The sequence below is a fragment of the Eschrichtius robustus genome, chromosome 9 (genome assembly GCF_028021215.1).
Source record: "Eschrichtius robustus isolate mEscRob2 chromosome 9, mEscRob2.pri, whole genome shotgun sequence".
Lineage (NCBI taxonomy): Eukaryota > Metazoa > Chordata > Mammalia > Artiodactyla > Eschrichtiidae > Eschrichtius > Eschrichtius robustus.
The window spans coordinates 67,913,925-67,929,368 of NC_090832.1; the positions used below are offsets into that span (position 1 = coordinate 67,913,925).

Consider the following 15,444-nt stretch of genomic DNA (forward strand, 5'->3'; position numbering starts at 1 on the left):
CTCCAGGTCCTTTCCACAAAGCAATTCTTCTCCTCCCTCCTGGGAGGGCTCCAGACTTGGCCTGCTTCAGGCAGATGGATTTGTTGAGTCATGTGAGATCATTTACACAAAAACACAGTGAGGCAGTGGAAATTGGAAAAAAAAAAAAAAAAGAGGGTGGGGACAGAGGAAAGAGGAGGGGAAGGCAGAGGAGTGGTGTGAGCTGGGGGGCAGAGGAATGTGCAGGGAAGCAGCTAGACTGAGGAATGCGGAGATTCATTTGTGTATAAGGTAATGTCTCGTTTACACGGCGGGGTGGAGCCAGGCTGCAGAGGTGCCTGAGCCCACACTGCCTGTATTTAAACGAGGAAGGAGGGATGGGGGAACTTCCTTTTTTTTTTCTTAATTTTTCAAGCAACACCCACCAAACAAAGACCACACTGTTGACAGCCTTGGGTTCCAGTAGTGGTAAACTACCAACGAGATGGTTTACAGAAAAAGGAGTTGGCTGTGTGATGTAATACAAGTTGGCTTTGTCCCGACTCCAGCGTGACTGAGGCAGCAGGGGAGGGAGGAGAGGAAAATTGCAACAGGACTCTGGGTTAATGGTTTCCAGAGATGATGTAGCAGGGCTGGAGTGGAGGAAGGAAAGTGGGATATGGTGGAGAATGACTCCGAAGTGCCCCATAGTTGCGGTAGGTAAAATAAAGTCATTACGGTGGCTTCCCTTGCTCAAGAGGCATTGAGCAATGGTTTTGAAATGCCAAGGAAGGTATCATTTTTCCCTACCAAGGTATTCATTTTCCTCTTGCTTCTGGAACATGGGGGGAAAAAAAAAGCCCAGCTCTTACATCATGGTAAACAGTATTAACATTTAGTGAACCCATTTTGTTTATTGTTTATACTACAAGCCTTTAAAACATTTCATTAAAAAACTGTCCCCTGCTCATTCATGAAATTCTTCTCCTCCTGCTTCTTCAGATTTGCTTACATGCATGCGCTGTGCTTGGATGGGGATTTTTCCTTCTTTTGCTGGAATAAAAGAGTTCATGAGAGAATGATGAGTGGATTATTGAAATATACATTCTTACATCAGAGATGATGAAAGTATGCTATGTAGAGAAAGGGAATATTTTGAAACAGGTACAGAAACTTAGAAATGGGAGAATTCCAAAATACGCACCATGATGATTTTCATTATGGTACCTTTCTGCAATTCTGCATTTATTTAGTGTCCTACTATGCAGCTCTTTTTTGAACCTCCCCAGAATGTAGGTCAACATCACCACGGTTCCTCATATTATGTTGGTATTTTGAAAGTTGAAATATCTTGCCGTTTTTTTTCCCCAGACCTAGGTCTACTCAGGTTACATGTATGGTTTTAGTAATCGTGGAACTGAGCTCATCAATTCTTTCTGTTAGCACTCACCCCTGAATTATGACGGTAAGCACGCAGATCACACCTTTACCTGGAATAAGCAGAGCGCTCATGACGGTGCTGATCCTATGGTCTAAAATTGAAGCTGTCCCACTGTTTTCTAGGCAGCCCTAATGATCTGACTCTGCATAGTTACAAGGCAGTTTTCATTTATTTTACTCGAAGAGAGGACTGGTAAGTTTTTGTGGTGGTTAATTGTACGCATTTTGACTGCGTGATAGCAACATTATCGTAATGAGATTAAGAATTGTAATTATTTTAAACCTACATGCATCCTTGAGTGTTCCTTCTACGACAGAATTTCTCAGTTTCAGCACTGTTGACATTTTAGAGCAGATAATTCTTATTGTGGGGGCTGTTTTGTGCCTGGTGGGATATATAGCAGCATCCCTGGCCTCTACCCACTAGATGCCAGTAGCACCCTCCTCCAGTCGTGACAACCAAAAATGTCTCCACGCCCTGCAGGTGTCCCCTGGTGGGTAGAATCACCCCGACTCAGGACCACCTCTCTGTTCGTATTTTGGTTTGGAGGTTCACCTTCCACCTCCTAGTCTAGGTGCTCAGTTACATCTGAGATGGACTTAAAGGGTATAAAATAACATTTTTCCTCCTGCCATTTATTCTAAAAGTGGGAACCCCAAGTTAGGTAAAGTTTTCGAAGGCTCAAGCCAAGGGTATTTTAGGGAAGAAATTTTCCCACCAGACAACCTGGAGTTTTGTTACACAGGACAGCCTCTCTCTCGGGCTTCTGGCCTCAGCAGGTGGAACCCTTCAAGGCTGCGCTTTCCCAGGGCTATTCAAGAGTAAATGGCTCCACTGACTGCGCCTGGGGGTGTTGACATACAGAGAAAGGGAACTTCTCTTCCGGGACCGAGCAGAGCCCCAGGCCACCAGTTCAGTGGCTCTCGCCAGGCTCACCGCCTTCCTCTCCAGCCCCAGAAAGAGGGGAAGAGGCAGGACCACAGTTCTTTCTTTGGAGCAAAGCAGACATCCTCCCCATCCCAATGGCTGTGGTCTCCGAAGCTGGAACTCTCGTTAAGCAAGGAATGTGGAGCTCTCCACAGGCTAAGGCAGTCATAAATTTCCTCTGTTTGTTTTGTGAGGACTAGTGTCGACTGCCGTAATGAGATCAGAGGATCCCCCGGGGACCAGGCCTCCAGGTCAGCGGCTGGAGCCATTTTCTGTGGCTTTTCTCTTGGCTGCTGTGGGAGGATGAGGCCCCTCTCCAGACCACGGGTGTGATGTGGGCATGTGGTTGCATGTCTCATTCCTCGTCCTCTTTGCCTCTCTCGTGCTACCAAAACGTCAGTGTGCGGTCATCCAGCTCTAGATCATTGAAAAGTTAACGTCAGGCACATTCCTTTCCTCAGAACCCAGGACAGACTTAGCTAGCTGGGTACAGAGAGTGCAGGGAGGTGACTGCTTCCTTGGGGTAATTTCCTGCGCTGCTGATGCTGGCTGAGGGCACATTTCTCAATGCCTGGCCTGACCCTTAAGCTCTTCTTCACCCAGCATCACTCTGCTACGAGGAAAAGTCAGGGTGTGAGTCACAACAATGCAGCGTACGCTACAAAGAACATATTTCTAGCTCTTGCCTGAATTACAGCCAAATGGCCACAGAGGGGACGGCTGGATATGGCAGAATTGAGTTTAGGGAACCCCCAAACTGGAATTTGTGGCAGAACAGTATCCTGAGCTGGTGCAGCCTGGCCCTCGTCCAACCCCCAGCCCCACTCCACCCACCCCCAAAATCCTTAGGTATGTTGGATGAAATAGAAAATAACAAGTGCATCGTGAGCTCGAAGGCAGGAAAGGGAGATACCCGGGTGCCAGAAGACGCTGATGCCACAGACCTGGCCATAGGTTCTAGGGGCTGTGGTGTTTACACTCCCACAGGAACTGTTGGCCCAAAGCAGCAAGATGAATTCCCTGCAGAGTCTGTGTGGGGCTCTGAGCGTGAGTGTTTGGGGCACAGGACTGGGGCGATGGGCATCCGGTGTTCTGTTGTTTGAATGGCTGTGGGCTCCCTAGTTACACTACCTGCAAGGTGTGGGAACTTCAGTTATTTTGACGCTAAACTCATTTGAGAGCACTGAGAGCCCCAGGGCCCTGGCAGAAGCAAACTTTAGGACACAGGGTGCCCTCACAAAGAACAAGCCACGCTGCGGAGAAGCTGGTGTTGGAGAGGACAGAATGTGAGCCTCAGGGAAGCAGAGGTCAACAGTGAATCCCTGAGATTGCTTTCGACAGGGGCCCATCGTGGCAAATTGAGCTTTCTTCTGAGGATTAATGACTGTTTCTTCCCAGAGGAACAAGGCATCACGCCCAGTCTGACTTGCTAAACACATGAGTTTCGCTGTAAGCACTCTGCTCCCAATAAGGCGATCGCCTCTCACTACAACCTATCTATCCTCAAGGTACTATTGAGAATATTTAAATCCCTTAATTAGAAACCTTTTATTGGAGAGATAGCTGGTCCCCTTGAGCTTCTGGAAAGAGATACCTTCATAGTGATTTCCATCGTCTTCCTTTTCAGTGGGTCATTCTGAAGTCCCCCACTGACTAGGCTTTCTGTTGAGTTATTTTAGCTTCTCACCAAATCACAGGAAATGTGTTTGCCTGAATTGTTCAGCAAACCCCCCAAGGGAGAAGGAAGCTGAGATTGTTTGAAGGTCTCTGGGATTCTTTCAGCATAACATCAAAGAAACCTGGGTAAGTCAGTCATGGCTAGTAAACCTTTGTCCTAGAGGAATACAAGCCAGCCTTCTCAATCCAAAGTGGACAAATGGCCTGGGGATTTGCCTCCAACCGTGGCCAGCCACCAAGCACGCTGCCGGCAGTGACATGCACTGTTGGCAAACATGAGTTGAGGATGCTAAAATTAAGGCATGATTCTTTACTTATTAGTAGGGTGATGAAATTGCTTATGTTTCATTTTCTTCTTCTGAAGCATGCAAAGAGTGCCCAAATCGTACCCTGTTGACCTAAAAGTGATGCCACACTTCTTAAGAGAAAACTCTTCAGTAACTTTATTCTTAATTTGAACCTGTTTTTTCATTTAGTCTCAAAATATTCTGGCCAAGTGAGGAGTAGATATAGATATTGCCATTAAAGCATCAGAAGAACATAAAATGAGAAGAAAAAGGCTCAGTTGGTGCCAGATTGAAGGAAGATCTTCCTAAATGTCTGTCACCAGCAATTTAGCCTGCTATAACAGAATACCATAGACTGGGAAGTTAAACAGCAGTTTATTTCTCACAGTTCTGGAGGCTGGTAAGTCCAAGATCAAGGTGCCAGCCCATTTGATTCCTAGTGAGGGCTCTCTTCCAGACAGCTGACTTCCTACTATATCCTCACATGGCGAGGAGAGGAAGAGAGAGAGAGAGAGAGAGAGAGAATGCATGCACACATGTGAGCTCGCTGGCATCTCTTCTTATAATGGCACTAATCCCACAATGGGGGCTCTGCCCTCGTGACCTCATCCAAACCTAATTACCTCCCAGAGGCCCTGCCTCTAAATATCATCGCACTGGGAATTAGGTGACATTTGAATTTTGGGGGGAGACAAACATTCAGTCCATAACAACATTATAATTAAATTTTGCATATATTGAGTGCCTACTGCATGTAAGGCAGTGGGATAAGTGCTGGTTATTTGGGCATAAAACAGACAAAATCTCTTCCCTTGAAATACTTATAATCCAGTAGGGTAATTGATTATACTGGGTATAATCCAGTAGGGTAATTGATATGGTGATGGGAAACAGGAAGAGGAGAAGAGCCTCATCTTTTTTAACATCGTGCATCCAGTACTTTCTTCATGTTTTCCTTTAATCCTCAAAATAATCTTAGGAGGTATAAAGAATTTACCCAGATTTTACAGATGAAGGACTAGAGACTCAGAGAAGGTTAGTGCCAAGAGGCAGAGTTGACATACAGACTGATGTGGCCCCTGATCATCCCTGGTTTGCCCACTCTTCCCACTGGGCTCCCTGTGCCCAGGGAAGCCACAGCAGTACAACCCTAGAGGGTCAGGAGACAGCCTGGGAGCCACCAGCCCTGGAGATTTAAAGGAACAAAGAATCCCCCGACCGACATGAAAGGTGTACAACAACAGGTGCAACCTGACCGACCAAATCCAACCCGTACGGGATTTCCAAAATATTAACATCAATTGCCAACGTTGAAAAAGCATGTGATTTTACGTAATCTCTCAATATATTTTTTTTTAATTTTAAATTTATTTATTTATTTATTTTTGGCTGTGTTGGGTCTTCGTTTCTGTGCGAGGGCTTTCTCTAGTTGCGGCAAGCGGGGGGCCACTCTTCATCGCGGTGCGCGGGCCTCTCACTATCGCGGCCTCTCTTGTTGCGGAGCACAGGCTCCAGACGCGCAGGCTCAGTAATTGTGGCTCATGGGCCCAGTTGCTCCGCGGCATGTGGGATCTTCCCAGACCAGGGCTCGAACCCGCGTCCCCAGCATTGGCAGGCGGATTCTCAACCACTGCGCCACCAGGGGAGCCCCTCTCTCAATATTTTTGTCCTTCTTGAATATCAGAAGCTCTGGGGCCACGTACCTTGTTCCTACCTTCTTGGAGCTCCACTTGAGTGGCAGACTCTCCAGTCCCCCTACTCCTCATTGTCTTCTCTGGCCTATTCCCTCATCTCATTTTTTCTTGACCCCTTAGGCATCTGAATTTGTGTCCTCTGGTTTAAATAGCCGCCCAGGCAAGAGAAGTAGGCTGAACCAGGCCCCCTCTTGGGAGCTCTTCTGTACTGTGCCTTTAATTAAGATACTCCTAAATCACTGAAATTGATCTTTTATAGAGTGATAGCGCTGAACTTAGATATCCTGGCTTAGGATTTGACTATGTACGGGGAACCCCCAGCATACATGCCAGAAGCGGTCATCTGAAAGCAGCTGACACTCTACCCCTTGGCACTGTACTGTTAGCACTCTACTTACTCCCCGTCTGGCTCTCAAGGCAGTTTTTTTTGTGTTACCAGGAGTGTCTCTCTCCTTTATAATCCTTTCATTTCCTCTTCCTTATCACAGTTTCCTGTTGAAACGTAGCTCATATGCTAGTTAGTATTTCAGAATATTAATTTTCAAATTGCCTAGCCTGTCCCCTTCCTTGGGGAAGAAGACTTCTGATGATGTTCGGTGGCCAGATGCTCTCATCCTTCTGGCTAGGGTCGTATGTTTTCTGTGGCACGCCGTGAAGGCAGGGCACAGGGGAGCAAGGCAGGGTGGCCAGCGTTGTCCTGTCTCTTGGGGCAGAACCATGGTATGGCATGTTTGCTGCCTAAAGCTGGGGGTAACAAGGGCACAGAGGTCCTGAAGAACCAGAGCCACGTGTCTGCTGTAACCCTGAGGATGGAGAAGGACCTTCAAGAAGTTCCTCAGGGAGCATTGCTCTGGTCCCTCTGCTGCTTCTTCAGGAAGAATGGAAGGAGACAGCCACTTGGGAGGTGTGTGTGCATTCAGGGTAGGGGACAGGGGTCTGTTTGCTGCTTCACCTTTGGATCCTTTAATCCCAGCACCACACCCCTTATTGTGGAAGGGAGGGATTGGACTGTCTGTAATTAAATGGTTTTACATTTTCCAGTTTTGCACAAGGAGATTCCACTTGAAGGTTGTCAGGACTTTGCTTCAGAGACATGTGAACTACTCCAGCCCATGAAATTTACTTCCCCTGAGGTGGAGGATATTAGGGCTCTTTCTCTCATCTGTTCATGTGGTTTCCCAAGCTCCTGAGTCCTAGATTTAGAGAATTTCTTCTAGACTCTTATCATCTTGCTTGCTCTCCCTTTCTTTCCAAAACCTGTTTGTCTTTTTATTCCCTTATTCCTTCCCCACAAGCTCTTGGGTCCTCATGCCCCAGCCCTTCATTTAGGCTGCTGGATTCAGTGGTGGGAGGGAAGGGACTGGAGGCCATTCCACAGACTGACCTCAGGGTGTGTTATATGTAAAAGCCAGAAGGAACTTGGACACTGTGAGGTATAAATGGCTGGCTCCTGTTGACGCGTTTCTCATAGAAGTGCCTGAGCTACCCAGCTTTGAGTTGTATCACAAAAGGCTTCTAGAATGAGCATCTTGGTAGGGGGTGCGGGAGTTGGAGTGGGGAGAAAAGCCCAGCTCATCATATTCCATTGATTCCTATATTGGTAGTAAGTATTAGTTGTATTTTCAAGGGCCAAGAAATAGCGCAGTACACACGCACACGCACACGCACACACACCCCCAGCCCTTTGACATGTCTAAGCTTCTCTTTAGAGTAAGGAGAAGAGAATAAAGTTGGCTTATGCTGTTCTCACCATGTACCTCTCTACTCCATTATCAGCGATCCAGGTGACATAGGCTTTTCTCTATGGTGGGTGGAGACTGGTGGTAAATAAATAGTGGTGAAACAGGTAGGCCCAGGCTTAACTTTACTCCAACTCCCACTTGCTGACACCCGGGCCCTGAGAGTGTATAATCCCAGAGAAGCCATAGGATGTGGCATTGTCATCAGGAGCCTGAGTCTCTGGGTCCCTTCCGCAGTGAGGACCAGCTGGCAAGGGGCACTCGGCCACATCACTGAATCTGTCTCCAGGGCTCTATTGGCTCGCCTGCCCTTTGCTTTTCTCCTCTTTTTGTAGCCTTCACCTTTCCTTTTCATTCTCTCTTTGCTCTCTTCTTCTTACACGTACCCTGTCACCACCTCCCTGCTTACCCACACTTCTTTACCCGCCTGGAAAGACGAATTGCATGTCATTAACCTTTTAGATGCCTCAGCTTGACCTTGGGCTTTGTTGAGCCAACCCTGTTAGGAGCTACTGAATGGAAGTCACGCGTTGGCCTCTGGGATGGGCTTTCTCCAGCCACCCTTGAAAGGCATCTGTGCTTTCCTTTCGCTTAGTATCAGGAGAATCCAGCTTCTTGAACCATTAAAAAAAAACACTGAAAAATAGAATAAAGAAGAAAACTCCCTTAATTCCACTATGGTAACTCTGATATCTTTTCCTCTAAGGCTTTATACTTAAGAGGCAGTCTCATTTTTTAAGCTGTGGATTTTTCTAAGCTTCTTCATAAGCTGAATTGGCTATAAAACAACGAGGTTCTCTGTGTTTCAAAGGAGATCGAAAGAACTTCATGGAATAAGGCCGGTCTTCTCTGTTGCTGTCCAGAAGCAAACTGACCCAATTTCTAATTCTGTCATCCATTTGCTGAGGTGTTTTGTGTTAATGGTGGTCTTTGAGTGTGTGTATGTGTGTTTTATTGGGGGAGGTTTTTTTATTGGTGGTCTTTGAACGTATTTTAATTCTGTAGTATCTTAAAGTGAAGTCACTTCCAGCCCAGGGTCTACTGCCTACTATAGCATGACTAAGAAGAATTCTTTTTCCTCTCTGCATCTGGTTTCCTAATTAGGAAAACTACCACTCAGATTGATCTCAGTACTAAATAAGAGTATTAATATAAAAGTGCATTGTACAGTTTTGAGCGCTGCATAGCTGTAAAGTATTCTTAACAGTATTTTTTTAAAGATTTATGATCCTGGACATGAAAAGATTTTCCTCTTTTAAGAAAACCCTGAAGGCAATTTGCAACAATTATCAACATCGTTTTTAAGGTCCTACATTAAGAGTCATGACATCATCCTAGGCTCTGTGAGTGAGAGCGAAGAAAAAAAATCTATTCATAATATTTATTAAGAACTTTCTAGGTGACTAATATTTCCCTTGAAGAGTTTTTACTCTGACTTCGTTATAGAACCAACATACATGAAAATGAGACAAGAACACTTGGTGAGGGTGGGGAACAGGAGAGGATCCAAAATTAGTTAAGTGCAAACTATATAAGCAAGTTCTGAGGGAATGGGGATGGTGGAGTGATTGGAGCTGGGTGGGATTTCCTTGGGGAAATTATGTTCAAGAATCCTTGTCTGTTTGTTATTATCTCCTTGTGCCCACCTTTCCTGTGTTGATACCACTGTGTCCATTTGAATGGAATTGTGACATCAGGCATCTCTGCCAGGCTTTTGGACAAACTTCCCAGTTAAGTGCTGGGCTATAGTTTTGAAACAGATCAAATGCATATGTCAAAAAGGAATTAACATGTATAGAATTCTACTTTTAAACCCAGAAATTCACTAGCATCTGTTTCTGGAAATTCAAAGGTAAAAGTTACATGGAGAATTTTCTTTCAGTCACTTTAAGATTGGTTAGAATTAGATGTTGAATTTTCTTGGCTTTGAAACAGTGATTACTCAGGCCTCACGTACAGATGAAGGCGTTTGGATGTAGTTTAGGCTACAGAGTCAGAATTCCAGGGTCTCTCCATGTTGTACATCATTGTGAAAATATGTCATTGCTATGACTGAATGTGGTATTTTCTTTGGAATCTGTGTGTCTCAAATAGCCAGGGAGTGATCTTCAGTTTCCTCTCCCTATCTTCTGATTTATAATAATATTGTATTCAAAGAATAGTAATGTGTGCGAAGTAGGAGTTTATCTTTTGAAAATGTATATTGCAAAATCACTTTCTTAATGGTGAAAGATGTTAATATGGAGAATACAGCCTTGGACTTCTGTGCCCTCGACTCAGCAGACATGCGTCTTGTTCTCCGACAGACCAAGGCTGGCTGCTAAGAACTAAAGGTGATGGTAGGCTAGTGGGATTCTGAGTACTTCTTCCTTTTTCTATTGAACATTTTCTATATTGTTAATATAGTTGAAAATAATATATTTTTTAAAGCACTGCAGTTCCGCTTAAACCTCAAATTCCAGTCTTTATGGAAAGGTTCAGATATATAAATCCTTCCTAGATGCAACCTGAAAAAAATAATACAAGAATAAGGTGATTATAAGGCACCTTACATGTTTTGTTCTCCTCTCAAATCCACCCAGAAACATCTTTCAAAGGAAAAGGCTACAAATCCAATTATGTGGTTGAAGATATTTTCTTTCTGTATTTTTTCTTAATGTCTGACAAATTAAGAATCCTGGAAGTGAACAATGACTGTTTAATTCCAAAATGTAATTCAAATGAATCAAAAGACCTACCTAAAGAACCAATAGTGTGGATAAAAACGTGGACCCTTATTTCCTTAAGGGTCCTTTCCTTATTGAGGAGACGTTGGGTCATCTGCTTCATTAGGCCCACAGTACAGAACTCCTGAATTCTTTTATGGTACACTTCCTCCCAAAAAGCTCTGTGAAAGGTTCTAGCTATTAAGCTCTGACAGTGGTACAATCAGGCTCCAGCAAATGCTGGTCTGTTCCTTTTTTTTTTTTTTTTTGGCCATGCCATGAGGCATGCAAGGTCTTAGTTCCCTGACCAGGGATCGAACCCGCGCCCCCTGCAGTGGAAGCACGGAGGCCTAACCATTGGACCGCCAGGGAAGTCCCAACTGGTCTGTTCCTTTATTCCTGTGGGCAGCACAGAAGGCATTTAGGTTTGGCATACACGCTAGTCACATGCTAGATCCTTTCCCTTCCTAAGGAGGCCAAAGCCCGCACTAGAAACCCTTATATAACTGACCTCTCTGGCTTACTGGTCACTATATCCTCAGTACTCAGCACCTAGTAAGGACTCAAAAAATAGTTATCGAATGAATGAGTGTTCTTGTCCCTGTGTATCTGCAGTCACTCTGAGCATATAATATCCAGCTTTTCCTTGGACACTGGCGTGCCCAGTGTCTATGGCCTCAAGACTCTTGATTGGACTCTCTAGACCTGCACTGTCCAGTACAGTAGCCACTAACCGTTACATGTGTCTATTTACATTGAACTTTAATTCAAATTACATAAAAATTTAAAATTCAGCCCTCAGTTGCACTAGCCACATTTCAAGTGCTCAGTAGCCACATGTGGCTAGTGGCTACCATATTGGATAACACAGGCACGGAGCCTCGCTATCATGGCAGAAAGTTCCACTGGACACGGGACTGCTCTGGGCCTTCCTGAACACCGGCTGATGGATATCCTCTTTGTCTTTGCAGTGCAGCTGTCTGCTTCAGGAAGTGACGTCTACAGGAACAAGGTGAATCTTTAAGAGCTGCCTTGCATTGTGACATGTCTAATCCCTTGCTGCAGTCCCTACAGCATGAACAAGGTAAGAGGTACTTTGGGGACTCATCCTTTGTGTCTTTATGGTACCATGATTTACCCTGGGTATGTGATACCTTTCTGTGGTGTGAGGAGGTTGCATCTCCTGCCAGAAGCATTCCAGAGGTTGGCAAGCAGTGTTGACAGGCAGGGTCACAGGGACTGGTGGTGGTGTAGTCTTCCAGAGTTGTCAGCTGTGTTTATCAGAGGCCTCTGGGCAGCTGAGATGTTGGTTGTTAGTGTAATTGCCTTGGCATGAATATTGGAAGATTGAGGCTCTAGAGCCAAACTACCTGGGTTTAAATATCAGCTCTTATAGATACTAGCTTTGAGGACCTTGGGAAAGTGGCTTAAGTGCTCTGAGCCTCAGTTTCCCCATCTGTAAAATGTTGATGCTAATGGTACCCACCTCACCAGGTTGTTATAAGGATGAAGTGAATTAATATGTGTACCAGTGTTTAATATAGTCCTTGTCTACATTATGAGCATTTGATCAATTTTTGCTGTTGTTCTTTTTAGTGTTGGGGACACTCTTGTCCCTTAGACATTGTTGCCAGAGAGTCTTGGGTGCATCTGCAACATTTCCACTTTATTCCCCGATCGATTCAGCATGCAGCAGTTGATTACCGGATGGGCACTCTGGGGATAAACGATGAATGGGGCTTAGGTCCTACCTTCAGCAGGTGACAGACGATTTGGGGGCACTGTGGCTAGTGTGAGGCGTGTACCAGAAGCTGTGGAAGCACAGAAGGGACACCCAACTTTGGGGGATCTGGATAGGAGAGTATAGAGGAGGTGACATCTTGAGTTGGATTCTGTATGATACATGATCATTTCTTGGACACAGAAGTAGGGCAGGGCATTCCAGGTAAAGGAAACAACCTATGTAGAGGCACAAAAGCATATGAGAAAGTCTGACGTGTGTAGAGAACAACAGAGTTTGGTATGACTGGAGCAGGATTTCTCAATCTTGACACTATTGACGTTTGGACCAGGTGATCCTTTGTAGTGAGAGGCTGTCTTCTGTATTGGAAGTGTTTAGTAACATCCCTCTCCCCCAACCTCAGTTGTGACAACCAAAAATGTCCCCACACATTGGCCAGTGTCCCTTGAGGGGACGAAAATGCCCTGGTTGAGAACACCTTTACTGGGAGAAGATGCCAGATGTGAGCCCAGAGAAGGAGGGAAGGGTTGCATTCTGAGAGCCACTGAAGGATTTAAAACAGGGGAGAGACATTTCCAGAGACTGCAAGAAGAGGTAACCGTGGGTTGTGATGGAGTTGGCCAGCGCTTTTAGATGATTTGGTCTTAAAAATGGATTATGGAATTCCTAGGCTTTAGAAAGCCCATGTAGCTTGTTGAGATTGTTTTACTAACATCCCCTTTCCAGGGGTAATTTTTCTCATGGCCCTTTGTTTGGCCTTCTCACGGGCACAGCTGCTTTACCCCATCAGAAGAAACCAGAAAAGAGTAAGCAATTGTTTTTTGAGAGATTTTCATTTGGCTGAGCCAAGCCAAAGAAGAGGAAAACTTTGCTGACCTTTTCCCCCCTCTGGCTTCAATACTTACCCTCTTTTAAAAATCTATCTATATATATATATTTATTGAAGTATAGTTGCTGGACAATATTATGTAAGTTACAGGTGTACAATATAGTAATTCACAACTTTTAAAGGTTATACTCCATTTATAGTTATTATAAAATATTGGCTATATTCCCCATCTTGTACAATATATCCTTGTAGCTTATTTTATACCTAATAGTTTGTACCTCTTACTCCCCTCCCCCTCCCCCCTTCCTTCTCCCCACTGGTAACTACTAGTTTGTTCTCTATATTTGTGAGTCTGCTTCTTTTCTTGTTATATTTATTAGTTGTATTTTTTAGATTCCACATGTAAGTGAAATCATACAGTATTTGTCTTTCTCTGACTTATTTCGCTTAGCATAATGCCCTCCAACAGTCTTTGAGGAGTGAGCTTTTGGAATCCTAGATAGGCAGGTATTGTTCCCCAAAGTCATAATTAGAGGGCAAGGAGGAGAGGAGATCCATCACGGCGGTCACTGCAAATCTTGGCTTCTATCACTGACAGTTTGGTGTAGTGAAAAGCTAAGACAGCTCTTGGGAAATCTCAGATTGGCAGGCTCAGTATGCTGTTTCAGCCCTGCCCTAAGTTTCTCCGGGGTAACGCAAGACCTGATGTCATGGTTTGGCTCTTGACACACAGCTGGGAACCAGACTCCTTAGAAATTTCAAGTGTCTCAGTAGGTGTGTCTGTTGCTTGGGAGGTTATGTTCTGCCCGAGTGACCCAGTGAATGCTTTATTTTATGTTATTTTAATTTAAAGTGGTGATTAAGCATGATGTGTAACCTTCATAGGTCAGCATTTTTCTTATGGTTTTCTTGGCATAAGACAAAAAAAAAAAAAAAATAGGTCACCCTCTGGGGAGGAAACAGATCTCAGCACAAATAAAACTAGATAGTCATCTCATCAATTAGGATATGTAAGTTAGAACGTTGGAAATATTTTTGTGGGTGTGATTGATTTTCTAAGTAGAAGTGTTCCCAGAAAGCTGGAGACATTTGAATTGTACACTTTCCACTTCCTTGGACATACACGGTAATCACTCTCTTTCCTTCCCAAACCCCAGCTAGTTATGAGACACTTTAATCAGGGAGGTGTCCAGATGGGGAGGGGGCTGGAGCATCCGAGGGTCCAGTGTTGTTCCTCGGATGCACCAGGGCAATTCTGACCACAGTTAGGCATTGACAGCTCTCTTTTGGGTCAATTGGAGACGATACTCTAGAAAACACGGGAATGGCCACAGGGCACCAGGAATTGGCAGTTTGTCTAACTATTTTAACGGGATAACCTGTCAGTGAACTGCTGGCAGCCAGGTAGAGCCTTCATTCCTCATATTCTGGAACTTCAGTCTGTGCCCGGATCTGGGAACACACCAGGAAAGGGGTGCAGTTCCAGCCCTCAGACAGCCAGCACTCTGAGGGCGTTCCCAGCCACAATGCTCATTGTGAACCTGGGGCCCTTTCCGGAGGCTGGTGTACATGGGATATGTCAGGTTGATACCCAACCTGTAGGTTTATACAGAGTGGACACCTTCACGTCTATTCACCTTTTAAATATTGTAAACAGACTTTAATGGTTGTACATTCTGGGCTTTATGCTCTAGCCTTACATGGTAAAGAAATTGTGGGTGCACAACTTTCCCCAGGGCTCTCCTTCTCCCCGGCCCTATGCAGACTTGAAGACCATCCTTCCAACTTTCATACTCTCCTTGGATCTTTTTCCAAGAGCTGATTTTCCAATCTTTAATATTGATCGAAAACTTTAAAATTAGAATTTAACTTTGAATTTTGTCCAAATTCTTTACCCTTTCTATTTTCTTGGTTATTCTCTTGTTAATAGGTATAAATATTTATTATATATAATATATTATAAATTTTGTTAACAAGAAGGATTAGTGTTTCGTATGTATATGTGTTATCTATATGTTAACATGCTGTAAAGAGAGGATTTTAGTGTGTTACTTAGCAAATCATAGCCAAACGGGAGGCAAGTTAAACAGGATGGGATTTTGGGGAGGCCAATTGGGCAGAATGGTGTACATTCAGTACATGCCACTGTAGACACAAAAGCACACTTACAGGAACAACATTCTGCTCTTGAAAGCAACCTTGGAATTACAATCCTCAACTCTTTCCCTCATGGCCATCGTTCTCATGAAGGCACATCGCATGCTGTTCTCTGCCTTGAATTTGTGAGGACACTCCATCTGATTGAAAAAGAATTGATTTTTCCGTTATTGCACAGAATGCTCTCCACCCTCCCCCCCACACACACACAGTGAAAGTGAATCTTCTTGAGAACTGTTTCTTGCTTGTCATGTTCCAATAAAGCCAAATCTGATTGTTACTGCTTTGG

At 44.5% G+C, this 15,444-nt stretch overlaps 1 protein-coding gene across 2 annotated transcripts in view; it reads left to right on the forward strand.

The window, feature by feature from the left end:
• The window catches only part of BACH2 (BTB domain and CNC homolog 2), a 360,151-nt gene that overhangs the window by 72,714 nt on the left and 271,993 nt on the right, over window positions 1-15,444 (forward strand). For both annotated transcript variants that reach the window (XM_068551454.1, XM_068551453.1), the window contains exon 2: window positions 11,400-11,512. The gene's annotated coding sequence lies outside the window, so the exon portion shown is untranslated. The remainder of the gene's footprint in view (window positions 1-11,399; window positions 11,513-15,444) is intronic.